Source organism: Pungitius pungitius, chromosome 16 (assembly GCF_949316345.1).
Source record: "Pungitius pungitius chromosome 16, fPunPun2.1, whole genome shotgun sequence".
Lineage (NCBI taxonomy): Eukaryota > Metazoa > Chordata > Actinopteri > Perciformes > Gasterosteidae > Pungitius > Pungitius pungitius.
Genome location: NC_084915.1, coordinates 12,703,534 through 12,724,558, shown reverse-complemented (window position 1 = coordinate 12,724,558; position 21,025 = coordinate 12,703,534). Strand labels below are relative to the sequence as shown.

Below are 21,025 nucleotides of genomic sequence, written 5' to 3'. Positions count from 1 at the left end.
AGCCGTTGGCATAAAATATAGTTACACGTGGAATCTACAACAGCATTTTTGTAAGGGGCTAGTGGCGCAATGGACAACGCGTCTGACTACGAATCAGAAGATTCCAGGTTCGACTCCTGGCTAGCTCGTACTATTCTTCGACTTGCAAAAGGATCAGTGCTCATGTCAAAAGCTCCTACTGGAAAAGGAGGTTGTGCTAAGACCGATTCTCGAGGTGTTTTGCTACTTGAAAATACACTTTCTTTGAAAAACAAGATTATACACCAAGAACCCATTCGGCAGTACCAGAAAACTACTCGTTACTCAGGTCATTCATTTAAAAAACAGCAACGGCTAAAATCCCGACTTGTGGCTTGGGTAAAAAATGTACACTCTTTCCACCAAGCAGCCGTGATCGTATAGTGGTTAGTACTCTGCGTTGTGGTCGCAGCAACCCCGGTTCGAATCCGGGTCACGGCAGCAGCTCAGAGTTGTCAATGTCTTCAACTCCACTTTTAATGTGAAATGTCTGAGACTGGACAGCTTTTTTGCTTACACTAGATGTTTTTGGCCGACACCAGTAATGGTACCCGGTTCCTCGGCTGTGGTCTGTTACAGCATTCAGCCGTTGGCATAAAATGAAGTTACACGTGGAATCTACAACAGCATTTTTGGAAGGGGCTAGTGGCGCAATGGACAACGCGTCTGACTACGAATCAGAAGATTCCAGGTTCGACTCCTGGCTAGCTCGTACTATTCTTCGACTTGCAAAAGGATCAGTGCTTATGTCAAAAGCTCCTACTGGAAAAGGAGGTTGTGCTAAGACCGATTCTCGAGGTGTTTTGCTACTTGCAAATACACTTTCTTTGAAAAACAAGATTATACACCAAAAACCCATTCGGCAGTACCAGAAAACTACTCGTTACTCAGGTCATTCATTTAAAAAACAGCAACGGCTAAAATCCCGACTTGTGGCTTGGGTAAAAAATGTACACTCTTTCCACCAAGCAGCCGTGATCGTATAGTGGTTAGTACTCTGCGTTGTGGTCGCAGCAACCCCGGTTCGAATCCGGGTCACGGCAGCAGCTCAGAGTTGTCAATGTCTTCAACTCCACTTTTAATGTGAAATGTCTGAGACTGGACAGCTTTTTTGCTTACACTAGATGTTTTTGGCCGACATAAGTAATGGTACCCGGTTCCTCGGCTGTGGTCTGTTACAGAATTCAGCCGTTGGCATAAAATATAGTTACACGTGGAATCTACAACAGCATTTTTGTAAGGGGCTAGTGGCGCAATGGACAACGCGTCTGACTACGAATCAGAAGATTCCAGGTTCGACTCCTGGCTAGCTCGTACTATTCTTCGACTTGCAAAAGGATCAGTGCTCCTGTCAAAAGCTCCTATTGGAAAAGGAGGTTGTGCTAAGACCGATTCTCGAGGTGTTTTGCTACTTGCAAATACACTTTCTTTGAAAAACAAGATTATACACCAAAAACCCATTCGGCAGTACCAGAAAACTACTCGTTACTCAGGTCATTCATTTAAAAAACAGCAACGGCTAAAATCCCGACTTGTGGCTTGGGTAAAAAATGTACACTCTTTCCACCAAGCAGCCGTGATCGTATAGTGGTTAGTACTCTGCGTTGTGGTCGCAGCAACCCCGGTTCGAATCCGGGTCACGGCAGCAGCTCAGAGTTGTCAATGTCTTCAACTCCACTTTTAATGTGAAATGTCTGAGACTGGACAGCTTTTTTGCTTACACTAGATGTTTTTGGCCGACATAAGTAATGGTACCCGGTTCCTCGGCTGTGGTCTGTTACAGCATTCAGCCGTTGGCATAAAATATAGTTACACGTGGAATCTACAACAGCATTTTTGTAAGGGGCTAGTGGCGCAATGGACAACGCGTCTGACTACGAATCAGAAGATTCCAGGTTCGACTCCTGGCTAGCTCGTACTATTCTTCGACTTGCAAAAGGATCAGTGCTCATGTCAAAAGCTCCTACTGGAAAAGGAGGTTGTGCTAAGACCGATTCTCGAGGTGTTTTGCTACTTGAAAATACACTTTCTTTGAAAAACAAGATTATACACCAAGAACCCATTCGGCAGTACCAGAAAACTACTCGTTACTCAGGTCATTCATTTAAAAAACAGCAACGGCTAAAATCCCGACTTGTGGCTTGGGTAAAAAATGTACACTCTTTCCACCAAGCAGCCGTGATCGTATAGTGGTTAGTACTCTGCGTTGTGGTCGCAGCAACCCCGGTTCGAATCCGGGTCACGGCAGCAGCTCAGAGTTGTCAATGTCTTCAACTCCACTTTTAATGTGAAATGTCTGAGACTGGACAGCTTTTTTGCTTACACTAGATGTTTTTGGCCGACATAAGTAATGGTACCCGGTTCCTCGGCTGTGGTCTGTTACAGCATTCAGCCGTTGGCATAAAATATAGTTACACGTGGAATCTACAACAGCATTTTTGGAAGGGGCTAGTGGCGCAATGGACAACGCGTCTGACTACGAATCAGAAGATTCCAGGTTCGACTCCTGGCTAGCTCGTACTATTCTTCGACTTGCAAAAGGATCAGTGCTTATGTCAAAAGCTCCTACTGGAAAAGGAGGTTGTGCTAAGACCGATTCTCGAGGTGTTTTGCTACTTGCAAATACACTTTCTTTGAAAAACAAGATTATACACCAAAAACCCATTCGGCAGTACCAGAAAACTACTCGTTACTCAGGTCATTCATTTAAAAAACAGCAACGGCTAAAATCCCGACTTGTGGCTTGGGTAAAAAATGTACACTCTTTCCACCAAGCAGCCGTGATCGTATAGTGGTTAGTACTCTGCGTTGTGGTCGCAGCAACCCCGGTTCGAATCCGGGTCACGGCAGCAGCTCAGAGTTGTCAATGTCTTCAACTCCACTTTTAATGTGAAATGTCTGAGACTGGACAGCTTTTTTGCTTACACTAGATGTTTTTGGCCGACACCAGTAATGGTACCCGGTTCCTCGGCTGTGGTCTGTTACAGCATTCAGCCGTTGGCATAAAATATAGTTACACGTGGAATCTACAACAGCATTTTTGTAAGGGGCTAGTGGCGCAATGGACAACGCGTCTGACTATGAATCAGAACATTCCAGGTTCGACTCCTGGCTAGCTCGTACTATTCTTCGACTTGCAAAAGGATCAGTGCTCCTGTCAAAAGCTCCTACTGGAAAAGGAGGTTGTGCTAAGACCGATTCTCGAGGTGTTTTGCTACTTGCAAATACACTTTCTTTGAAAAACAAGATTATACACCAAGAACCCATTCGGCAGTACCAGAAAACTACTCGTTACTCAGGTCATTCATTTAAAAAACAGCAACGGCTAAAATCCCGACTTGTGGCTTGGGTAAAAAATGTACACTCTTTCCACCAAGCAGCCGTGATCGTATAGTGGTTAGTACTCTGCGTTGTGGTCGCAGCAACCCCGGTTCGAATCCGGGTCACGGCAGCAGCTCAGAGTTGTCAATGTCTTCAACTCCACTTTTAATGTGAAATGTCTGAGACTGGACAGCTTTTTTGCTTACACTAGATGTTTTTGGCCGACATAAGTAATGGTACCCGGTTCCTCGGCTGTGGTCTGTTACAGCATTCAGCCGTTGGCATAAAATATAGTTACACGTGGAATCTACAACAGCATTTTTGTAAGGGGCTAGTGGCGCAATGGACAACGCGTCTGACTACGAATCAGAAGATTCCAGGTTCGACTCCTGGCTAGCTCGTACTATTCTTCGACTTGCAAAAGGATCAGTGCTCCTGTCAAAAGCTCCTATTGGAAAAGGAGGTTGTGCTAAGACCGATTCTCGAGGTGTTTTGCTACTTGCAAATACACTTTCTTTGAAAAACAAGATTATACACCAAAAACCCATTCGGCAGTACCAGAAAACTACTCGTTACTCAGGTCATTCATTTAAAAAACAGCAACGGCTAAAATCCCAACTTGTGGCTTGGGTAAAAAATGTACACTCTTTCCACCAAGCAGCCGTGATCGTATAGTGGTTAGTACTCTGCGTTGTGGTCGCAGCAACCCCGGTTCGAATCCGGGTCACGGCAGCAGCTCAGAGTTGTCAATGTCTTCAACTCCACTTTTAATGTGAAATGTCTGAGACTGGACAGCTTTTTTGCTTACACTAGATGTTTTTGGCCGACATAAGTAATGGTACCCGGTTCCTCGGCTGTGGTCTGTTACAGCATTCAGCCGTTGGCATAAAATATAGTTACACGTGGAATCTACAACAGCATTTTTGGAAGGGGCTAGTGGCGCAATGGACAACGCGTCTGACTATGAATCAGAAGATTCCAGGTTCGACTCCTGGCTAGCTCGTACTATTCTTCGACTTGCAAAAGGATCAGTGCTCCTGTCAAAAGCTCCTACTGGAAAAGGAGGTTGTGCTAAGACCGATTCTCGAGGTGTTTTGCTACTTGCAAATACACTTTCTTTGAAAAACAAGATTATACACCAAGAACCCATTCGGCAGTACCAGAAAACTACTCGTTACTCAGGTCATTCATTTAAAAAACAGCAACGGCTAAAATCCCGACTTGTGGCTTGGGTAAAAAATGTACACTCTTTCCACCAAGCAGCCGTGATCGTATAGTGGTTAGTACTCTGCGTTGTGGTCGCAGCAACCCCGGTTCGAATCCGGGTCACGGCAGCAGCTCAGAGTTGTCAATGTCTTCAACTCCACTTTTAATGTGAAATGTCTGAGACTGGACAGCTTTTTTGCTTACACTAGATGTTTTTGGCCGACACCAGTAATGGTACCCGGTTCCTCGGCTGTGGTCTGTTACAGCATTCAGCCGTTGGCATAAAATATAGTTACACGTGGAATCTACAACAGCATTTTTGTAAGGGGCTAGTGGCGCAATGGACAACGCGTCTGACTATGAATCAGAAGATTCCAGGTTCGACTCCTGGCTAGCTCGTACTATTCTTCGACTTGCAAAAGGATCAGTGCTCCTGTCAAAAGCTCCTACTGGAAAAGGAGGTTGTGCTAAGACCGATTCTCGAGGTGTTTTGCTACTTGCAAATACACTTTCTTTGAAAAACAAGATTATACACCAAGAACCCATTCGGCAGTACCAGAAAACTACTCGTTACTCAGGTCATTCATTTAAAAAACAGCAACGGCTAAAATCCCGACTTGTGGCTTGGGTAAAAAATGTACACTCTTTCCACCAAGCAGCCGTGATCGTATAGTGGTTAGTACTCTGCGTTGTGGTCGCAGCAACCCCGGTTCGAATCCGGGTCACGGCAGCAGCTCAGAGTTGTCAATGTCTTCAACTCCACTTTTAATGTGAAATGTCTGAGACTGGACAGCTTTTTTGCTTACACTAGATGTTTTTGGCCGACATAAGTAATGGTACCCGGTTCCTCGGCTGTGGTCTGTTACAGCATTCAGCCGTTGGCATAAAATATAGTTACACGTGGAATCTACAACAGCATTTTTGGAAGGGGCTAGTGGCGCAATGGACAACGCGTCTGACTACGAATCAGAAGATTCCAGGTTCGACTCCTGGCTAGCTCGTACTATTCTTCGACTTGCAAAAGGATCAGTGCTCCTGTCAAAAGCTCCTATTGGAAAAGGAGGTTGTGCTAAGACCGATTCTCGAGGTGTTTTGCTACTTGCAAATACACTTTCTTTGAAAAACAAGATTATACACCAAAAACCCATTCGGCAGTACCAGAAAACTACTCGTTACTCAGGTCATTCATTTAAAAAACAGCAACGGCTAAAATCCCGACTTGTGGCTTGGGTAAAAAATGTACACTCTTTCCACCAAGCAGCCGTGATCGTATAGTGGTTAGTACTCTGCGTTGTGGTCGCAGCAACCCCGGTTCGAATCCGGGTCACGGCAGCAGCTCAGAGTTGTCAATGTCTTCAACTCCACTTTTAATGTGAAATGTCTGAGACTGGACAGCTTTTTTGCTTACACTAGATGTTTTTGGCCGACATAAGTAATGGTACCCGGTTCCTCGGCTGTGGTCTGTTACAGCATTCAGCCGTTGGCATAAAATATAGTTACACGTGGAATCTACAACAGCATTTTTGTAAGGGGCTAGTGGCGCAATGGACAACGCGTCTGACTACGAATCAGAAGATTCCAGGTTCGACTCCTGGCTAGCTCGTACTATTCTTCGACTTGCAAAAGGATCAGTGCTCATGTCAAAAGCTCCTACTGGAAAAGGAGGTTGTGCTAAGACCGATTCTCGAGGTGTTTTGCTACTTGAAAATACACTTTCTTTGAAAAACAAGATTATACACCAAGAACCCATTCGGCAGTACCAGAAAACTACTCGTTACTCAGGTCATTCATTTAAAAAACAGCAACGGCTAAAATCCCGACTTGTGGCTTGGGTAAAAAATGTACACTCTTTCCACCAAGCAGCCGTGATCGTATAGTGGTTAGTACTCTGCGTTGTGGTCGCAGCAACCCCGGTTCGAATCCGGGTCACGGCAGCAGCTCAGAGTTGTCAATGTCTTCAACTCCACTTTTAATGTGAAATGTCTGAGACTGGACAGCTTTTTTGCTTACACTAGATGTTTTTGGCCGACATAAGTAATGGTACCCGGTTCCTCGGCTGTGGTCTGTTACAGAATTCAGCCGTTGGCATAAAATATAGTTACACGTGGAATCTACAACAGCATTTTTGTAAGGGGCTAGTGGCGCAATGGACAACGCGTCTGACTACGAATCAGAAGATTCCAGGTTCGACTCCTGGCTAGCTCGTACTATTCTTCGACTTGCAAAAGGATCAGTGCTCCTGTCAAAAGCTCCTATTGGAAAAGGAGGTTGTGCTAAGACCGATTCTCGAGGTGTTTTGCTACTTGCAAATACACTTTCTTTGAAAAACAAGATTATACACCAAAAACCCATTCGGCAGTACCAGAAAACTACTCGTTACTCAGGTCATTCATTTAAAAAACAGCAACGGCTAAAATCCCGACTTGTGGCTTGGGTAAAAAATGTACACTCTTTCCACCAAGCAGCCGTGATCGTATAGTGGTTAGTACTCTGCGTTGTGGTCGCAGCAACCCCGGTTCGAATCCGGGTCACGGCAGCAGCTCAGAGTTGTCAATGTCTTCAACTCCACTTTTAATGTGAAATGTCTGAGACTGGACAGCTTTTTTGCTTACACTAGATGTTTTTGGCCGACATAAGTAATGGTACCCGGTTCCTCGGCTGTGGTCTGTTACAGCATTCAGCCGTTGGCATAAAATATAGTTACACGTGGAATCTACAACAGCATTTTTGTAAGGGGCTAGTGGCGCAATGGACAACGCGTCTGACTACGAATCAGAAGATTCCAGGTTCGACTCCTGGCTAGCTCGTACTATTCTTCGACTTGCAAAAGGATCAGTGCTCATGTCAAAAGCTCCTACTGGAAAAGGAGGTTGTGCTAAGACCGATTCTCGAGGTGTTTTGCTACTTGCAAATACACTTTCTTTGAAAAACAAGATTATACACCAAGAACCCATTCGGCAGTACCAGAAAACTACTCGTTACTCAGGTCATTCATTTAAAAAACAGCAACGGCTAAAATCCCGACTTGTGGCTTGGGTAAAAAATGTACACTCTTTCCACCAAGCAGCCGTGATCGTATAGTGGTTAGTACTCTGCGTTGTGGTCGCAGCAACCCCGGTTCGAATCCGGGTCACGGCAGCAGCTCAGAGTTGTCAATGTCTTCAACTCCACTTTTAATGTGAAATGTCTGAGACTGGACAGCTTTTTTGCTTACACTAGATGTTTTTGGCCGACACCAGTAATGGTACCCGGTTCCTCGGCTGTGGTCTGTTACAGCATTCAGCCGTTGGCATAAAATATAGTTACACGTGGAATCTACAACAGCATTTTTGTAAGGGGCTAGTGGCGCAATGGACAACGCGTCTGACTATGAATCAGAAGATTCCAGGTTCGACTCCTGGCTAGCTCGTACTATTCTTCGACTTGCAAAAGGATCAGTGCTCCTGTCAAAAGCTCCTACTGGAAAAGGAGGTTGTGCTAAGACCGATTCTCGAGGTGTTTTGCTACTTGCAAATACACTTTCTTTGAAAAACAAGATTATACACCAAGAACCCATTCGGCAGTACCAGAAAACTACTCGTTACTCAGGTCATTCATTTAAAAAACAGCAACGGCTAAAATCCCGACTTGTGGCTTGGGTAAAAAATGTACACTCTTTCCACCAAGCAGCCGTGATCGTATAGTGGTTAGTACTCTGCGTTGTGGTCGCAGCAACCCCGGTTCGAATCCGGGTCACGGCAGCAGCTCAGAGTTGTCAATGTCTTCAACTCCACTTTTAATGTGAAATGTCTGAGACTGGACAGCTTTTTTGCTTACACTAGATGTTTTTGGCCGACATAAGTAATGGTACCCGGTTCCTCGGCTGTGGTCTGTTACAGCATTCAGCCGTTGGCATAAAATATAGTTACACGTGGAATCTACAACAGCATTTTTGGAAGGGGCTAGTGGCGCAATGGACAACGCGTCTGACTACGAATCAGAAGATTCCAGGTTCGACTCCTGGCTAGCTCGTACTATTCTTCGACTTGCAAAAGGATCAGTGCTTATGTCAAAAGCTCCTACTGGAAAAGGAGGTTGTGCTAAGACCGATTCTCGAGGTGTTTTGCTACTTGCAAATACACTTTCTTTGAAAAACAAGATTATACACCAAAAACCCATTCGGCAGTACCAGAAAACTACTCGTTACTCAGGTCATTCATTTAAAAAACAGCAACGGCTAAAATCCCGACTTGTGGCTTGGGTAAAAAATGTACACTCTTTCCACCAAGCAGCCGTGATCGTATAGTGGTTAGTACTCTGCGTTGTGGTCGCAGCAACCCCGGTTCGAATCCGGGTCACGGCAGCAGCTCAGAGTTGTCAATGTCTTCAACTCCACTTTTAATGTGAAATGTCTGAGACTGGACAGCTTTTTTGCTTACACTAGATGTTTTTGGCCGACATAAGTAATGGTACCCGGTTCCTCGGCTGTGGTCTGTTACAGCATTCAGCCGTTGGCATAAAATATAGTTACACGTGGAATCTACAACAGCATTTTTGTAAGGGGCTAGTGGCGCAATGGACAACGCGTCTGACTACGAATCAGAAGATTCCAGGTTCGACTCCTGGCTAGCTCGTACTATTCTTCGACTTGCAAAAGGATCAGTGCTCCTGTCAAAAGCTCCTATTGGAAAAGGAGGTTGTGCTAAGACCGATTCTCGAGGTGTTTTGCTACTTGCAAATACACTTTCTTTGAAAAACAAGATTATACACCAAAAACCCATTCGGCAGTACCAGAAAACTACTCGTTACTCAGGTCATTCATTTAAAAAACAGCAACGGCTAAAATCCCAACTTGTGGCTTGGGTAAAAAATGTACACTCTTTCCACCAAGCAGCCGTGATCGTATAGTGGTTAGTACTCTGCGTTGTGGTCGCAGCAACCCCGGTTCGAATCCGGGTCACGGCAGCAGCTCAGAGTTGTCAATGTCTTCAACTCCACTTTTAATGTGAAATGTCTGAGACTGGACAGCTTTTTTGCTTACACTAGATGTTTTTGGCCGACATAAGTAATGGTACCCGGTTCCTCGGCTGTGGTCTGTTACAGCATTCAGCCGTTGGCATAAAATATAGTTACACGTGGAATCTACAACAGCATTTTTGGAAGGGGCTAGTGGCGCAATGGACAACGCGTCTGACTACGAATCAGAAGATTCCAGGTTCGACTCCTGGCTAGCTCGTACTATTCTTCGACTTGCAAAAGGATCAGTGCTCCTGTCAAAAGCTCCTACTGGAAAAGGAGGTTGTGCTAAGACCGATTCTCGAGGTGTTTTGCTACTTGCAAATACACTTTCTTTGAAAAACAAGATTATACACCAAGAACCCATTCGGCAGTACCAGAAAACTACTCGTTACTCAGGTCATTCATTTAAAAAACAGCAACGGCTAAAATCCCGACTTGTGGCTTGGGTAAAAAATGTACACTCTTTCCACCAAGCAGCCGTGATCGTATAGTGGTTAGTACTCTGCGTTGTGGTCGCAGCAACCCCGGTTCGAATCCGGGTCACGGCAGCAGCTCAGAGTTGTCAATGTCTTCAACTCCACTTTTAATGTGAAATGTCTGAGACTGGACAGCTTTTTTGCTTACACTAGATGTTTTTGGCCGACACCAGTAATGGTACCCGGTTCCTCGGCTGTGGTCTGTTACAGCATTCAGCCGTTGGCATAAAATATAGTTACACGTGGAATCTACAACAGCATTTTTGTAAGGGGCTAGTGGCGCAATGGACAACGCGTCTGACTATGAATCAGAAGATTCCAGGTTCGACTCCTGGCTAGCTCGTACTATTCTTCGACTTGCAAAAGGATCAGTGCTCCTGTCAAAAGCTCCTACTGGAAAAGGAGGTTGTGCTAAGACCGATTCTCGAGGTGTTTTGCTACTTGCAAATACACTTTCTTTGAAAAACAAGATTATACACCAAGAACCCATTCGGCAGTACCAGAAAACTACTCGTTACTCAGGTCATTCATTTAAAAAACAGCAACGGCTAAAATCCCGACTTGTGGCTTGGGTAAAAAATGTACACTCTTTCCACCAAGCAGCCGTGATCGTATAGTGGTTAGTACTCTGCGTTGTGGTCGCAGCAACCCCGGTTCGAATCCGGGTCACGGCAGCAGCTCAGAGTTGTCAATGTCTTCAACTCCACTTTTAATGTGAAATGTCTGAGACTGGACAGCTTTTTTGCTTACACTAGATGTTTTTGGCCGACATAAGTAATGGTACCCGGTTCCTCGGCTGTGGTCTGTTACAGCATTCAGCCGTTGGCATAAAATATAGTTACACGTGGAATCTACAACAGCATTTTTGGAAGGGGCTAGTGGCGCAATGGACAACGCGTCTGACTACGAATCAGAAGATTCCAGGTTCGACTCCTGGCTAGCTCGTACTATTCTTCGACTTGCAAAAGTATCAGTGCTTATGTCAAAAGCTCCTACTGGAAAAGGAGGTTGTGCTAAGACCGATTCTCGAGGTGTTTTGCTACTTGCAAATACACTTTCTTTGAAAAACAAGATTATACACCAAAAACCCATTCGGCAGTACCAGAAAACTACTCGTTACTCAGGTCATTCATTTAAAAAACAGCAACGGCTAAAATCCCGACTTGTGGCTTGGGTAAAAAATGTACACTCTTTCCACCAAGCAGCCGTGATCGTATAGTGGTTAGTACTCTGCGTTGTGGTCGCAGCAACCCCGGTTCGAATCCGGGTCACGGCAGCAGCTCAGAGTTGTCAATGTCTTCAACTCCACTTTTAATGTGAAATGTCTGAGACTGGACAGCTTTTTTGCTTACACTAGATGTTTTTGGCCGACATAAGTAATGGTACCCGGTTCCTCGGCTGTGGTCTGTTACAGCATTCAGCTGTTGGCATAAAATATAGTTACACGTGGAATCTACAACAGCATTTTTGTAAGGGGCTAGTGGCGCAATGGACAACGCGTCTGACTACGAATCAGAAGATTCCAGGTTCGACTCCTGGCTAGCTCGTACTATTCTTCGACTTGCAAAAGGATCAGTGCTTATGTCAAAAGCTCCTACTGGAAAAGGAGGTTGTGCAAAGACCGATTCTCGAGGTCTTTTGCTACTTGAAAATACACTTTCTTTGAAAAACAAGATTATACACCAAGATCCCATTCGGCAGTACCAGAAAACTACTCGTTACTCAGGTCATTTATTTAAAAAACAGCAAAGGCTAATATTCAGAGTTGTGGCTCGGGTAAAAAATTTACACTCTTTCCACAAAGCAGCCGTGATCGTATAGTGGTTAGTACTCTGCGTTGTGGTCGCAGCAACCCCGGTTCGAATCCGGGTCACGGCAGCAGCTCAGAGTTGTCAATGTCTTCAACTCCACTTTTAATGTGCCTTGGCATGTGAAATGTCTGAGACTCGACAGCTTTTTTGCTTACACTAGATGTTTTTGGCGGACACCAGTAATGGTACCGGGTTCCTCGGCTGTGGTCTGTTACAGCATTCAGCCGTTGGCATAAAATGAAGTTACACGTGGAATCTACAACAGCATTTTTGTAAGGGGCTAGTGGCGCAATGGACAACGCGTCTGACTACGAATGAGAAGATTCCAGGTTCGACTCCTGGCTAGCTCGTACTATTCTTCGACTTGCAAAAGGATCAGTGCTCATGTCAAAAGCTCCTACTGGAAAAGGATGTTGTGCTAAGACCGATCTCGAGGTGTTTTGCTACTTGCAAATACACTTTCTTTGAAAAACAAGATTATACACCAAGAACCCATTCGGCAGTACCAGAAAACTACTCGTTACTCAGGTCATTCATTTAAAAAACAGCAACGGCTAAAATCCCGACTTGTGGCTTGGGTAAAAAATGTACACTCTTTCCACCAAGCAGCCGTGATCGTATAGTGGTTAGTACTCTGCGTTGTGGTCGCAGCAACCCCCGGTTCGAATCCGGGTCACGGCAGCAGCTCAGAGTTGTCAATGTCTTCAACTCCACTTTTAATGTGAAATGTCTGAGACTGGACAGCTTTTTTGCTTACACTAGATGTTTTTGGCCGACACCAGTAATGGTACCCGGTTCCTCGGCTGTGGTCTGTTACAGCATTCAGCCGTTGGCATAAAATGAAGTTACACGTGGAATCTACAACAGCATTTTTGGAAGGGGCTAGTGGCGCAATGGACAACGCGTCTGACTACGAATCAGAAGATTCCAGGTTCGACTCCTGGCTAGCTCGTACTATTCTTCGACTTGCAAAAGGATCAGTGCTTATGTCAAAAGCTCCTACTGGAAAAGGAGGTTGTGCAAAGACCGATTCTCGAGGTCTTTTGCTACTTGAAAATACACTTTCTTTGAAAAACAAGATTATACACCAAAAACCCATTCGGCAGTACCAGAAAACTACTCGTTACTCAGGTCATTCATTTAAAAAACAGCATTGGCTAAAATCCCGACTTGTGGCTTGGGTAAAAAATGTACACTCTTTCCACCAAGCAGCCGTGATCGTATAGTGGTTAGTACTCTGCGTTGTGGTCGCAGCAACCCCGGTTCGAATCCGGGTCACGGCAGCAGCTCAGAGTTGTCAATGTCTTCAACTCCACTTTTAATGTGAAATGTCTGAGACTGGACAGCTTTTTTGCTTACACTAGATGTTTTTGGCCGACATAAGTAATGGTACCCGGTTCCTCGGCTGTGGTCTGTTACAGCATTCAGCCGTTGGCATAAAATATAGTTACACGTGGAATCTACAACAGCATTTTTGTAAGGGGCTAGTGGCGCAATGGACAACGCGTCTGACTACGAATCAGAAGATTCCAGGTTCGACTCCTGGCTAGCTCGTACTATTCTTCGACTTGCAAAAGGATCAGTGCTTATGTCAAAAGCTCCTACTTGAAAAGGAGGTTGTGCTAAGACCGATTCTCGAGGTATTTTGCTACTTGCAAATACACTTTCTTTGAAAAACAAGATTATATACCAAGAACCCATTCGGCAGTACCAGAAAACTACTCGTTACTCAGGTCATTTATTTAAAAAACAGCAAAGGCTAATATTCAGAGTTGTGGCTTGGGTAAAAAATGTACACTCTTTCCACCAAGCAGCCGTGATCGTATAGTGGTTAGAACTCTGCGTTGTGGTCGCAGCAACCCCGGTTCGAATCCGGGTCACGGCAGCAGCTCAGAGTTGTCAATGTCTTCAACTCCACTTTTAATGTGCCTTGGCATGTGAAATGTCTGAGAATCGACAGCTTTTTTGCTTACACTAGATGTTTTTGGCCGACACCAGTAATGGTACCGGGTTCCTCGGCTGTGGTCTGTTACAGCATTCAGCCGTTGGCATAAAATGAAGTTACACGTGGAATCTACAACAGCATTTTTGTAAGGGGCTAGTGGCGCAATGGACAACGCGTCTGACTACGAATCAGAAGATTCCAGGTTCGACTCCTGGCTAGCTCGTACTATTCTTCGACTTGCAAAAGGATCAGTGCTCATGTCAAAAGCTCCTACTGGAAAAGGATGTTGTGCTAAGACCGAATCTCGAGGTGTTTTGCTACTTGCAAATACACTTTCTTTGAAAAACAAGATTATACACCAAGAACCCATTCGGCAGTACCAGAAAACTACTCGTTACTCAGGTCATTCATTTAAAAAACAGCAACGGCTAAAATCCCGACTTGTGGCTTGGGTAAAAAATGTACACTCATTCCACCAAGCAGCCGTGATCGTATAGTGGTTAGTACTCTGCGTTGTGGTCGCAGCAACCCCGGTTCGAATCCGGGTCACGGCAGCAGCTCAGAGTTGTCAATGTCTTCAACTCCACTTTTAATGTGAAATGTCTGAGACTGGACAGCTTTTTTGCTTACACTAGATGTTTTTGGCCGACATAAGTAATGGTACCCGGTTCCTCGGCTGTGGTCTGTTACAGCATTCAGCTGTTGGCATAAAATATAGTTACACGTGGAATCTACAACAGCATTTTTGTAAGGGGCTAGTGGCGCAATGGACAACGCGTCTGACTACAAATCAGAAGATTCCAGGTTCGACTCCTGGCTAGCTCGTACTATTCTTCGACTTGCAAAAGGATCAGTGCTTATGTCAAAAGCTCCTACTGGAAAAGGAGGTTGTGCAAAGACCGATTCTCGAGGTCTTTTGCTACTTGAAAATACACTTTCTTTGAAAAACAAGATTATACACCAAGAACCCATTCGGCAGTACCAGAAAACTACTCGTTACTCAGGTCATTCATTTAAAAAACAGCAAAGGCTAATATTCAGAGTTGTGGCTCGGGTAAAAAATGTACACTCTTTCCACAAAGCAGCCGTGATCGTATAGTGGTTAGTACTCTGCGTTGTGGTCGCAGCAACCCCGGTTCGAATCCGGGTCACGGCAGCAGCTCAGAGTTGTCAATGTCTTCAACTCCACTTTTAATGTGAAATGTCTGAGACTGGACAGCTTTTTTGCTTACACTAGATGTTTTTGGCCGACATAAGTAATGGTACCCGGTTCCTCGGCTGTGGTCTGTTACAGCATTCAGCCGTTGGCATAAAATATAGTTACACGTGGAATCTACAACAGCATTTTTGTAAGGGGCTAGTGGCGCAATGGACAACGCGTCTGACTACGAATCAGAAGATTCCAGGTTCGACTCCTGGCTAGCTCGTACTATTCTTCGACTTGCAAAAGGATCAGTGCTTATGTCAAAAGCTCCTACTGGAAAAGGAGGTTGTGCAAAGACCGATTCTCGAGGTCTTTTGCTACTTGAAAATACACTTTCTTTGAAAAACAAGATTATACACCAAGAACCCATTCTGCAGTACCAGAAAACTACTCGTTACTCAGGTCATTTATTTAAAAAACAGCAAAGGCTAATATTCAGAGTTGTGGCTTGGGTAAAAAATGTACACTCTTTCCACCAAGCAGCCGTGATCGTATAGTGGTTAGTACTCTGCGTTGTGGTCGCAGCAACCCCGGTTCGAATCCGGGTCACGGCAGCAGCTCAGAGTTGTCAATGTCTTCAACTCCACTTTTAATGTGAAATGTCTGAGACTGGACAGCTTTTTTGCTTACACTAGATGTTTTTGGCCGACATAAGTAATGGTACCCGGTTCCTCGGCTGTGGTCTGTTACAGCATTCAGCCGTTGGCATAAAATGAAGTTACACGTGGAATCTACAACAGCATTTTTGTAAGGGGCTAGTGGCGCAATGGACAACGCGTCTGACTACGAATCAGAAGATTCCAGGTTCGACTCCTGGCTAGCTCGTACTATTCTTCGACTTGCAAAAGGATCAGTGCTCATGTCAAAAGCTTCTACTGGAAAAGGAGGTTGTGCAAAGACCGATTCTCGAGGTGTTTTGCTACTTGCAAATACACTCTCTTTGAAAAACAAGATTATACACCAAGAACCCATTCGGCAGTACCAGAAAACTACTCGTTACTCAGGTCATTTATTTAAAAAACAGCAAAGGCTAATATTCAGAGTTGTGGCTTGGGTAAAAAATGTACACTCTTTCCACCAAGCAGCCATGATCGTATAGTGGTTAGTACTCTGCGTTGTGGTCGCAGCAACCCCGGTTCGAATCCGGGTCACGGCAGCAGCTCAGAGTTGTCAATGTCTTCAACTCCACTTTTAATGTGAAATGTCTGAGACTGGACAGCTTTTTTGCTTACACTAGATGTTTTTGGCCGACATAAGTAATGGTACCCGGTTCCTCGGCTGTGGTCTGTTACAGCATTCAGCCGTTGGCATAAAATATAGTTACACGTGGAATCTACAACAGCATTTTTGTAAGGGGCTAGTGGCGCAATGGACAACGCGTCTGACTACGAATCAGAAGATTCCAGGTTCGACTCCTGGCTAGCTCGTACTATTCTTCGACTTGCAAAAGGATCAGTGCTTATGTCAAAAGCTCCTACTGGAAAAGGAGGTTGTGCAAAGACCGATTCTCGAGGTCTTTTGCTACTTGAAAATACACTTTCTTTGAAAAACAAGATTATACACCAAGAACCCATTCTGCAGTACCAGAAAACTACTCGTTACTCAGGTCATTTATTTAAAAAACAGCAAAGGCTAATATTCAGAGTTGTGGCTTGGGTAAAAAATGTACACTCTTTCCACCAAGCAGCCGTGATCGTATAGTGGTTAGTACTCTGCGTTGTGGTCGCAGCAACCCCGGTTCGAATCCGGGTCACGGCAGCAGCTCAGAGTTGTCAATGTCTTCAACTCCACTTTTAATGTGAAATGTCTGAGACTGGACAGCTTTTTTGCTTACACTAGATGTTTTTGGCTGACATAAGTAATGGTACCCGGTTCCTCGGCTGTGGTCTGTTACAGCATTCAGCCGTTGGCATAAAATATAGTTACACGTGGAATCTACAACAGCATTTTTGGAAGGGGCTAGTGGCGCAATGGACAACGCGTCTGACTACGAATCAGAAGATTCCAGGTTCGACTCCTGGCTAGCTCGTACTATTCTTCGACTTGCAAAAGTATCAGTGCTTATGTCAAAAGCTCCTACTGGAAAAGGAGGTTGTGCTAAGACCGATTCTCGAGGTGTTTTGCTACTTGCAAATACACTTTCTTTGAAAAACAAGATTATACACCAAAAACCCATTCGGCAGTACCAGAAAACTACTCGTTACTCAGGTCATTCATTTAAAAAACAGCAACGGCTAAAATCCCGACTTGTGGCTTGGGTAAAAAATGTACACTCTTTCCACCAAGCAGCCGTGATCGTATAGTGGTTAGTACTCTGCGTTGTGGTCGCAGCAACCCCGGTTCGAATCCGGGTCACGGCAGCAGCTCAGAGTTGTCAATGTCTTCAACTCCACTTTTAATGTGAAATGTCTGAGACTGGACAGCTTTTTTGCTTACACTAGATGTTTTTGGCCGACATAAGTAATGGTACCCGGTTCCTCGGCTGTGGTCTGTTACAGCATTCAGCTGTTGGCATAAAATATAGTTACACGTGGAATCTACAACAGCATTTTTGTAAGGGGCTAGTGGCGCAATGGACAACGCGTCTGACTACGAATCAGAAGATTCCAGGTTCGACTCCTGGCTAGCTCGTACTATTCTTCGACTTGCAAAAGGATCAGTGCTTATGTCAAAAGCTCCTACTGGAAAAGGAGGTTGTGCAAAGACCGATTCTCGAGGTCTTTTGCTACTTGAAAATACACTTTCTTTGAAAAACAAGATTATACACCAAGATCCCATTCGGCAGTACCAGAAAACTACTCGTTACTCAGGTCATTTATTTAAAAAACAGCAAAGGCTAATATTCAGAGTTGTGGCTCGGGTAAAAAATGTACACTCTTTCCACAAAGCAGCCGTGATCGTATAGTGGTTAGTACTCTGCGTTGTGGTCGCAGCAACCCCGGTTCGAATCCGGGTCACGGCAGCAGCTCAGAGTTGTCAATGTCTTCAACTCCACTTTTAATGTGAAATGTCTGAGACTGGACAGCTTTTTTGCTTACACTAGATGTTTTTGGCCGACATAAGTAATGGTACCCGGTTCCTCGGCTGTGGTCTGTTACAGCATTCAGCCGTTGGCATAAAATATAGTTACACGTGGAATCTACAACAGCATTTTTGTAAGGGGCTAGTGGCGCAATGGACAACGCGTCTGACTACGAATCTGAAGATTCCAGGTTCGACTCCTGGCTAGCTCGTACTATTCTTCGACTTGCAAAAGGATCAGTGCTTATGTCAAAAGCTCCTACTGGAAAAGGAGGTTGTGCAAAGACCGATTCTCGAGGTGTTTTGCTACTTGCAAATACACTTTCTTTGAAAAACAAGATTATACACCAAAAACCCATTCGGCAGTACCAGAAAACTACTCGTTACTCAGGTCATTCATTTAAAAAACAGCATTGGCTAAAATCCCGACTTGTGGCTTGGGTAAAAAATGTACACTCTTTCCACCAAGCAGCCGTGATCGTATAGTGGTTAGTACTCTGCGTTGTGGTCGCAGCAACCCCGGTTCGAATCCGGGTCACGGCAGCAGCTCAGAGTTGTCAATGTCTTCAACTCCACTTTTAATGTGAAATGTCTGAGACTGGACAGCTTTTTTGCTTACACTAGATGTTTTTGGCCGACATAAGTAATGGTACCCGGTTCCTCGGCTGTGGTCTGTTACAGCATTCAGCCGTTGGCATAAAATATAGTTACACGTGGAATCTACAACAGCATTTTTGTAAGGGGCTAGTGGCGCAATGGACAACGCGTCTGACTACGAATCAGAAGATTCCAGGTTCGACTCCTGGCTAGCTCGTACTATTCTTCGACTTGCAAAAGGATCAGTGCTTATGTCAAAAGCTCCTACTTGAAAAGGAGGTTGTGCTAAGACCGATTCTCGAGGTATTTTGCTACTTGCAAATACACTTTCTTTGAAAAACAAGATTATATACCAAGAACCCATTCGGCAGTACCAGAAAACTACTCGTTACTCAGGTCATTTATTTAAAAAACAGCAAAGGCTAATATTCAGAGTTGTGGCTTGGGTAAAAAATGTACACTCTTTCCACCAAGCAGCCGTGATCGTATAGTGGTTAGAACTCTGCGTTGTGGTCGCAGCAACCCCGGTTCGAATCCGGGTCACGGCAGCAGCTCAGAGTTGTCAATGTCTTCAACTCCACTTTTAATGTGCCTTGGCATGTGAAATGTCTGAGAATCGACAGCTTTTTTGCTTACACTAGATGTTTTTGGCCGACACCAGTAATGGTACCGGGTTCCTCGGCTGTGGTCTGTTACAGCATTCAGCCGTTGGCATAAAATGAAGTTACACGTGGAATCTACAACAGCATTTTTGTAAGGGGCTAGTGGCGCAATGGACAACGCGTCTGACTACGAATCAGAAGATTCCAGGTTCGACTCCTGGCTAGCTCGTACTATTCTTCGACTTGCAAAAGGATCAGTGCTCATGTCAAAAGCTCCTACTGGAAAAGGATGTTGTGCTAAGACCGAATCTCGAGGTGTTTTGCTACTTGCAAATACACTTTCTTTGAAAAACAAGATTATACACCAAGAACCCATTCGGCAGTACCAGAAAACTACTCGTTACTCAGGTCATTCATTTAAAAAACAGCAACGGCTAAAATCCCGACTTGTGGCTTGGGTAAAAAATGTACACTCATTCCACCAAGCAGCCGTGATCGTATAGTGGTTAGTACTCTGCGTTGTGGTCGCAGCAACCCCGGTTCGAATCCGGGTCACGGCAGCAGCTCAGAGTTGTCAATGTCTTCAACTCCACTTTTAATGTGCCTTGGCATGTGAAATGTCTGAGACTCGACAGCTTTTTTGCTTACACTAGATGTTTTTGGCCGACACCAGTAATGGTACCGGGTTCCTCGGCTGTGGTCTGTTACAGCATTCAGCCGTTGGCATAAAATGAAGTTACACGTGGAATCTACAACAGCATTTTTGTAAGGGGCTAGTGGCGCAATGGACAACGCGTCTGACTACGAATCAGAAGATTCCAGGTTCGACTCCTGGCTAGCTCGTACTATTCTTCGACTTGCAAAAGGATCAGTGCTCATGTCAAAAGCTTCTACTGGAAAAGGAGGTTGTGCAAAGACCGATTCTCGAGGTGTTTTGCTACTTGCAAATACACTCTCTTTGAAAAACAAGATTATACACCAAGAACCCATTCGGCAGTACCAGAAAACTACTCGTTACTCAGGTCATTTATTTAAAAAACAGCAAAGGCTAATATTCAGAGTTGTGGCTCGGGTAAAAAATGTACTCTCTTTCCACCAAGCAGCCTTGATCGTATAGTGGTTAGTACTCTGCGTTGTGGTCGCAGCAACCCCGGTTCGAATCCGGGTCACGGCAGCAGCTCAGAGTTGTCAATGTCTTCAACTCCACTTTTAATGTGAAATGTCTGAGACTGGACAGCTTTTTTGCTTACACTAGATGTTTTTGGCCGACATAAGTAATGGTACCCGGTTCCTCGGCTGTGGTCTGTTACAGCATTCAGCCGTTGGCATAAAATATAGTTACACGTGGAATCTACAACAGCATTTTTGTAAGGGGCTAGTGGCGCAATGGACAACGCGTCTGACTACGAATCAGAAGATTCCAGGTTCGACTCCTGGCTAGCTCGTACTATTCTTCGACTTGCAAAAGGATCAGTGCTTATGTCAAAAGCTCCTACTGGAAAAGGAGGTTGTGCAAAGACCGATTCTCGAGGTCTTTTGCTACTTGAAAATACACTTTCTTTGAAAAACAAGATTATACACCAAGAACCCATTCTGCAGTACCAGAAAACTACTCGTTACTCAGGTCATTTATTTAAAAAACAGCAAAGGCTAATATTCAGAGTTGTGGCTTGGGTAAAAAATGTACACTCTTTCCACCAAGCAGCCGTGATCGTATAGTGGTTAGTACTCTGCGTTGTGGTCGCAGCAACCCCGGTTCGAATCCGGGTCACGGCAGCAGCTCAGAGTTGTCAATGTCTTCAACTCCACTTTTAATGTGAAATGTC

At 44.7% G+C, this 21,025-nt stretch overlaps 69 non-coding genes across 69 annotated transcripts; all 69 read left to right on the top strand.

Moving 5' to 3' along the window:
- The first annotated feature begins 55 nt into the window (after positions 1-55).
- Positions 56-128, top strand: trnar-acg (transfer RNA arginine (anticodon ACG)). The gene has a single exon. It is a non-coding gene; the product is annotated as a tRNA-Arg (tRNA).
- Positions 129-387: 259 nt separating this feature from the next.
- trnah-gug (transfer RNA histidin (anticodon GUG)) lies at positions 388-459 on the top strand. The gene has a single exon. It is a non-coding gene; the product is annotated as a tRNA-His (tRNA).
- Positions 460-657: 198 nt separating this feature from the next.
- Positions 658-730, top strand: trnar-acg (transfer RNA arginine (anticodon ACG)). Its single transcript has one exon. It is a non-coding gene; the product is annotated as a tRNA-Arg (tRNA).
- A 259-nt stretch (positions 731-989) lies between these two features.
- On the top strand, positions 990-1,061 carry trnah-gug (transfer RNA histidin (anticodon GUG)). The gene has a single exon. It is a non-coding gene; the product is annotated as a tRNA-His (tRNA).
- A 198-nt stretch (positions 1,062-1,259) lies between these two features.
- trnar-acg (transfer RNA arginine (anticodon ACG)) lies at positions 1,260-1,332 on the top strand. Its single transcript has one exon. It is a non-coding gene; the product is annotated as a tRNA-Arg (tRNA).
- A 259-nt stretch (positions 1,333-1,591) lies between these two features.
- On the top strand, positions 1,592-1,663 carry trnah-gug (transfer RNA histidin (anticodon GUG)). Its single transcript has one exon. It is a non-coding gene; the product is annotated as a tRNA-His (tRNA).
- A 198-nt stretch (positions 1,664-1,861) lies between these two features.
- trnar-acg (transfer RNA arginine (anticodon ACG)) lies at positions 1,862-1,934 on the top strand. Its single transcript has one exon. It is a non-coding gene; the product is annotated as a tRNA-Arg (tRNA).
- Positions 1,935-2,193: 259 nt separating this feature from the next.
- trnah-gug (transfer RNA histidin (anticodon GUG)) lies at positions 2,194-2,265 on the top strand. The gene has a single exon. It is a non-coding gene; the product is annotated as a tRNA-His (tRNA).
- Positions 2,266-2,463: 198 nt separating this feature from the next.
- On the top strand, positions 2,464-2,536 carry trnar-acg (transfer RNA arginine (anticodon ACG)). The gene has a single exon. It is a non-coding gene; the product is annotated as a tRNA-Arg (tRNA).
- Positions 2,537-2,795: 259 nt separating this feature from the next.
- Positions 2,796-2,867, top strand: trnah-gug (transfer RNA histidin (anticodon GUG)). Its single transcript has one exon. It is a non-coding gene; the product is annotated as a tRNA-His (tRNA).
- Positions 2,868-3,065: 198 nt separating this feature from the next.
- Positions 3,066-3,138, top strand: trnah-aug (transfer RNA histidin (anticodon AUG)). The gene has a single exon. It is a non-coding gene; the product is annotated as a tRNA-His (tRNA).
- Positions 3,139-3,397: 259 nt separating this feature from the next.
- trnah-gug (transfer RNA histidin (anticodon GUG)) lies at positions 3,398-3,469 on the top strand. Its single transcript has one exon. It is a non-coding gene; the product is annotated as a tRNA-His (tRNA).
- A 198-nt stretch (positions 3,470-3,667) lies between these two features.
- trnar-acg (transfer RNA arginine (anticodon ACG)) lies at positions 3,668-3,740 on the top strand. Its single transcript has one exon. It is a non-coding gene; the product is annotated as a tRNA-Arg (tRNA).
- Positions 3,741-3,999: 259 nt separating this feature from the next.
- Positions 4,000-4,071, top strand: trnah-gug (transfer RNA histidin (anticodon GUG)). Its single transcript has one exon. It is a non-coding gene; the product is annotated as a tRNA-His (tRNA).
- Positions 4,072-4,269: 198 nt separating this feature from the next.
- On the top strand, positions 4,270-4,342 carry trnah-aug (transfer RNA histidin (anticodon AUG)). Its single transcript has one exon. It is a non-coding gene; the product is annotated as a tRNA-His (tRNA).
- A 259-nt stretch (positions 4,343-4,601) lies between these two features.
- trnah-gug (transfer RNA histidin (anticodon GUG)) lies at positions 4,602-4,673 on the top strand. Its single transcript has one exon. It is a non-coding gene; the product is annotated as a tRNA-His (tRNA).
- A 198-nt stretch (positions 4,674-4,871) lies between these two features.
- Positions 4,872-4,944, top strand: trnah-aug (transfer RNA histidin (anticodon AUG)). The gene has a single exon. It is a non-coding gene; the product is annotated as a tRNA-His (tRNA).
- Positions 4,945-5,203: 259 nt separating this feature from the next.
- Positions 5,204-5,275, top strand: trnah-gug (transfer RNA histidin (anticodon GUG)). Its single transcript has one exon. It is a non-coding gene; the product is annotated as a tRNA-His (tRNA).
- Positions 5,276-5,473: 198 nt separating this feature from the next.
- trnar-acg (transfer RNA arginine (anticodon ACG)) lies at positions 5,474-5,546 on the top strand. Its single transcript has one exon. It is a non-coding gene; the product is annotated as a tRNA-Arg (tRNA).
- Positions 5,547-5,805: 259 nt separating this feature from the next.
- Positions 5,806-5,877, top strand: trnah-gug (transfer RNA histidin (anticodon GUG)). The gene has a single exon. It is a non-coding gene; the product is annotated as a tRNA-His (tRNA).
- Positions 5,878-6,075: 198 nt separating this feature from the next.
- On the top strand, positions 6,076-6,148 carry trnar-acg (transfer RNA arginine (anticodon ACG)). The gene has a single exon. It is a non-coding gene; the product is annotated as a tRNA-Arg (tRNA).
- A 259-nt stretch (positions 6,149-6,407) lies between these two features.
- Positions 6,408-6,479, top strand: trnah-gug (transfer RNA histidin (anticodon GUG)). The gene has a single exon. It is a non-coding gene; the product is annotated as a tRNA-His (tRNA).
- Positions 6,480-6,677: 198 nt separating this feature from the next.
- Positions 6,678-6,750, top strand: trnar-acg (transfer RNA arginine (anticodon ACG)). The gene has a single exon. It is a non-coding gene; the product is annotated as a tRNA-Arg (tRNA).
- Positions 6,751-7,009: 259 nt separating this feature from the next.
- Positions 7,010-7,081, top strand: trnah-gug (transfer RNA histidin (anticodon GUG)). Its single transcript has one exon. It is a non-coding gene; the product is annotated as a tRNA-His (tRNA).
- Positions 7,082-7,279: 198 nt separating this feature from the next.
- On the top strand, positions 7,280-7,352 carry trnar-acg (transfer RNA arginine (anticodon ACG)). Its single transcript has one exon. It is a non-coding gene; the product is annotated as a tRNA-Arg (tRNA).
- Positions 7,353-7,611: 259 nt separating this feature from the next.
- Positions 7,612-7,683, top strand: trnah-gug (transfer RNA histidin (anticodon GUG)). Its single transcript has one exon. It is a non-coding gene; the product is annotated as a tRNA-His (tRNA).
- Positions 7,684-7,881: 198 nt separating this feature from the next.
- trnah-aug (transfer RNA histidin (anticodon AUG)) lies at positions 7,882-7,954 on the top strand. Its single transcript has one exon. It is a non-coding gene; the product is annotated as a tRNA-His (tRNA).
- A 259-nt stretch (positions 7,955-8,213) lies between these two features.
- On the top strand, positions 8,214-8,285 carry trnah-gug (transfer RNA histidin (anticodon GUG)). Its single transcript has one exon. It is a non-coding gene; the product is annotated as a tRNA-His (tRNA).
- A 198-nt stretch (positions 8,286-8,483) lies between these two features.
- trnar-acg (transfer RNA arginine (anticodon ACG)) lies at positions 8,484-8,556 on the top strand. Its single transcript has one exon. It is a non-coding gene; the product is annotated as a tRNA-Arg (tRNA).
- Positions 8,557-8,815: 259 nt separating this feature from the next.
- On the top strand, positions 8,816-8,887 carry trnah-gug (transfer RNA histidin (anticodon GUG)). The gene has a single exon. It is a non-coding gene; the product is annotated as a tRNA-His (tRNA).
- Positions 8,888-9,085: 198 nt separating this feature from the next.
- On the top strand, positions 9,086-9,158 carry trnar-acg (transfer RNA arginine (anticodon ACG)). The gene has a single exon. It is a non-coding gene; the product is annotated as a tRNA-Arg (tRNA).
- A 259-nt stretch (positions 9,159-9,417) lies between these two features.
- On the top strand, positions 9,418-9,489 carry trnah-gug (transfer RNA histidin (anticodon GUG)). The gene has a single exon. It is a non-coding gene; the product is annotated as a tRNA-His (tRNA).
- A 198-nt stretch (positions 9,490-9,687) lies between these two features.
- trnar-acg (transfer RNA arginine (anticodon ACG)) lies at positions 9,688-9,760 on the top strand. The gene has a single exon. It is a non-coding gene; the product is annotated as a tRNA-Arg (tRNA).
- A 259-nt stretch (positions 9,761-10,019) lies between these two features.
- Positions 10,020-10,091, top strand: trnah-gug (transfer RNA histidin (anticodon GUG)). The gene has a single exon. It is a non-coding gene; the product is annotated as a tRNA-His (tRNA).
- A 198-nt stretch (positions 10,092-10,289) lies between these two features.
- On the top strand, positions 10,290-10,362 carry trnah-aug (transfer RNA histidin (anticodon AUG)). Its single transcript has one exon. It is a non-coding gene; the product is annotated as a tRNA-His (tRNA).
- Positions 10,363-10,621: 259 nt separating this feature from the next.
- trnah-gug (transfer RNA histidin (anticodon GUG)) lies at positions 10,622-10,693 on the top strand. The gene has a single exon. It is a non-coding gene; the product is annotated as a tRNA-His (tRNA).
- Positions 10,694-10,891: 198 nt separating this feature from the next.
- Positions 10,892-10,964, top strand: trnar-acg (transfer RNA arginine (anticodon ACG)). The gene has a single exon. It is a non-coding gene; the product is annotated as a tRNA-Arg (tRNA).
- Positions 10,965-11,223: 259 nt separating this feature from the next.
- On the top strand, positions 11,224-11,295 carry trnah-gug (transfer RNA histidin (anticodon GUG)). The gene has a single exon. It is a non-coding gene; the product is annotated as a tRNA-His (tRNA).
- Positions 11,296-11,493: 198 nt separating this feature from the next.
- On the top strand, positions 11,494-11,566 carry trnar-acg (transfer RNA arginine (anticodon ACG)). The gene has a single exon. It is a non-coding gene; the product is annotated as a tRNA-Arg (tRNA).
- Positions 11,567-11,825: 259 nt separating this feature from the next.
- On the top strand, positions 11,826-11,897 carry trnah-gug (transfer RNA histidin (anticodon GUG)). The gene has a single exon. It is a non-coding gene; the product is annotated as a tRNA-His (tRNA).
- A 210-nt stretch (positions 11,898-12,107) lies between these two features.
- On the top strand, positions 12,108-12,180 carry trnar-acg (transfer RNA arginine (anticodon ACG)). The gene has a single exon. It is a non-coding gene; the product is annotated as a tRNA-Arg (tRNA).
- Positions 12,181-12,438: 258 nt separating this feature from the next.
- trnah-gug (transfer RNA histidin (anticodon GUG)) lies at positions 12,439-12,511 on the top strand. Its single transcript has one exon. It is a non-coding gene; the product is annotated as a tRNA-His (tRNA).
- Positions 12,512-12,709: 198 nt separating this feature from the next.
- trnar-acg (transfer RNA arginine (anticodon ACG)) lies at positions 12,710-12,782 on the top strand. The gene has a single exon. It is a non-coding gene; the product is annotated as a tRNA-Arg (tRNA).
- Positions 12,783-13,041: 259 nt separating this feature from the next.
- trnah-gug (transfer RNA histidin (anticodon GUG)) lies at positions 13,042-13,113 on the top strand. Its single transcript has one exon. It is a non-coding gene; the product is annotated as a tRNA-His (tRNA).
- Positions 13,114-13,311: 198 nt separating this feature from the next.
- trnar-acg (transfer RNA arginine (anticodon ACG)) lies at positions 13,312-13,384 on the top strand. The gene has a single exon. It is a non-coding gene; the product is annotated as a tRNA-Arg (tRNA).
- A 259-nt stretch (positions 13,385-13,643) lies between these two features.
- Positions 13,644-13,715, top strand: trnah-gug (transfer RNA histidin (anticodon GUG)). Its single transcript has one exon. It is a non-coding gene; the product is annotated as a tRNA-His (tRNA).
- Positions 13,716-13,925: 210 nt separating this feature from the next.
- Positions 13,926-13,998, top strand: trnar-acg (transfer RNA arginine (anticodon ACG)). Its single transcript has one exon. It is a non-coding gene; the product is annotated as a tRNA-Arg (tRNA).
- Positions 13,999-14,257: 259 nt separating this feature from the next.
- On the top strand, positions 14,258-14,329 carry trnah-gug (transfer RNA histidin (anticodon GUG)). The gene has a single exon. It is a non-coding gene; the product is annotated as a tRNA-His (tRNA).
- Positions 14,330-14,527: 198 nt separating this feature from the next.
- trnar-acg (transfer RNA arginine (anticodon ACG)) lies at positions 14,528-14,600 on the top strand. Its single transcript has one exon. It is a non-coding gene; the product is annotated as a tRNA-Cys (tRNA).
- A 259-nt stretch (positions 14,601-14,859) lies between these two features.
- trnah-gug (transfer RNA histidin (anticodon GUG)) lies at positions 14,860-14,931 on the top strand. The gene has a single exon. It is a non-coding gene; the product is annotated as a tRNA-His (tRNA).
- Positions 14,932-15,129: 198 nt separating this feature from the next.
- On the top strand, positions 15,130-15,202 carry trnar-acg (transfer RNA arginine (anticodon ACG)). The gene has a single exon. It is a non-coding gene; the product is annotated as a tRNA-Arg (tRNA).
- Positions 15,203-15,461: 259 nt separating this feature from the next.
- trnah-gug (transfer RNA histidin (anticodon GUG)) lies at positions 15,462-15,533 on the top strand. The gene has a single exon. It is a non-coding gene; the product is annotated as a tRNA-His (tRNA).
- A 198-nt stretch (positions 15,534-15,731) lies between these two features.
- Positions 15,732-15,804, top strand: trnar-acg (transfer RNA arginine (anticodon ACG)). The gene has a single exon. It is a non-coding gene; the product is annotated as a tRNA-Arg (tRNA).
- A 259-nt stretch (positions 15,805-16,063) lies between these two features.
- Positions 16,064-16,135, top strand: trnah-gug (transfer RNA histidin (anticodon GUG)). The gene has a single exon. It is a non-coding gene; the product is annotated as a tRNA-His (tRNA).
- Positions 16,136-16,333: 198 nt separating this feature from the next.
- Positions 16,334-16,406, top strand: trnar-acg (transfer RNA arginine (anticodon ACG)). Its single transcript has one exon. It is a non-coding gene; the product is annotated as a tRNA-Arg (tRNA).
- A 259-nt stretch (positions 16,407-16,665) lies between these two features.
- Positions 16,666-16,737, top strand: trnah-gug (transfer RNA histidin (anticodon GUG)). Its single transcript has one exon. It is a non-coding gene; the product is annotated as a tRNA-His (tRNA).
- Positions 16,738-16,935: 198 nt separating this feature from the next.
- trnar-acg (transfer RNA arginine (anticodon ACG)) lies at positions 16,936-17,008 on the top strand. The gene has a single exon. It is a non-coding gene; the product is annotated as a tRNA-Arg (tRNA).
- Positions 17,009-17,267: 259 nt separating this feature from the next.
- Positions 17,268-17,339, top strand: trnah-gug (transfer RNA histidin (anticodon GUG)). Its single transcript has one exon. It is a non-coding gene; the product is annotated as a tRNA-His (tRNA).
- Positions 17,340-17,537: 198 nt separating this feature from the next.
- On the top strand, positions 17,538-17,610 carry trnar-acg (transfer RNA arginine (anticodon ACG)). The gene has a single exon. It is a non-coding gene; the product is annotated as a tRNA-Arg (tRNA).
- A 259-nt stretch (positions 17,611-17,869) lies between these two features.
- On the top strand, positions 17,870-17,941 carry trnah-gug (transfer RNA histidin (anticodon GUG)). Its single transcript has one exon. It is a non-coding gene; the product is annotated as a tRNA-His (tRNA).
- Positions 17,942-18,139: 198 nt separating this feature from the next.
- On the top strand, positions 18,140-18,212 carry trnar-acg (transfer RNA arginine (anticodon ACG)). Its single transcript has one exon. It is a non-coding gene; the product is annotated as a tRNA-Arg (tRNA).
- A 259-nt stretch (positions 18,213-18,471) lies between these two features.
- Positions 18,472-18,543, top strand: trnah-gug (transfer RNA histidin (anticodon GUG)). The gene has a single exon. It is a non-coding gene; the product is annotated as a tRNA-His (tRNA).
- Positions 18,544-18,741: 198 nt separating this feature from the next.
- Positions 18,742-18,814, top strand: trnar-acg (transfer RNA arginine (anticodon ACG)). Its single transcript has one exon. It is a non-coding gene; the product is annotated as a tRNA-Arg (tRNA).
- Positions 18,815-19,073: 259 nt separating this feature from the next.
- Positions 19,074-19,145, top strand: trnah-gug (transfer RNA histidin (anticodon GUG)). Its single transcript has one exon. It is a non-coding gene; the product is annotated as a tRNA-His (tRNA).
- A 210-nt stretch (positions 19,146-19,355) lies between these two features.
- trnar-acg (transfer RNA arginine (anticodon ACG)) lies at positions 19,356-19,428 on the top strand. Its single transcript has one exon. It is a non-coding gene; the product is annotated as a tRNA-Arg (tRNA).
- A 259-nt stretch (positions 19,429-19,687) lies between these two features.
- Positions 19,688-19,759, top strand: trnah-gug (transfer RNA histidin (anticodon GUG)). The gene has a single exon. It is a non-coding gene; the product is annotated as a tRNA-His (tRNA).
- Positions 19,760-19,969: 210 nt separating this feature from the next.
- On the top strand, positions 19,970-20,042 carry trnar-acg (transfer RNA arginine (anticodon ACG)). The gene has a single exon. It is a non-coding gene; the product is annotated as a tRNA-Arg (tRNA).
- Positions 20,043-20,571: 529 nt separating this feature from the next.
- On the top strand, positions 20,572-20,644 carry trnar-acg (transfer RNA arginine (anticodon ACG)). The gene has a single exon. It is a non-coding gene; the product is annotated as a tRNA-Arg (tRNA).
- A 259-nt stretch (positions 20,645-20,903) lies between these two features.
- trnah-gug (transfer RNA histidin (anticodon GUG)) lies at positions 20,904-20,975 on the top strand. The gene has a single exon. It is a non-coding gene; the product is annotated as a tRNA-His (tRNA).
- Positions 20,976-21,025: the final 50 nt, after the last annotated feature.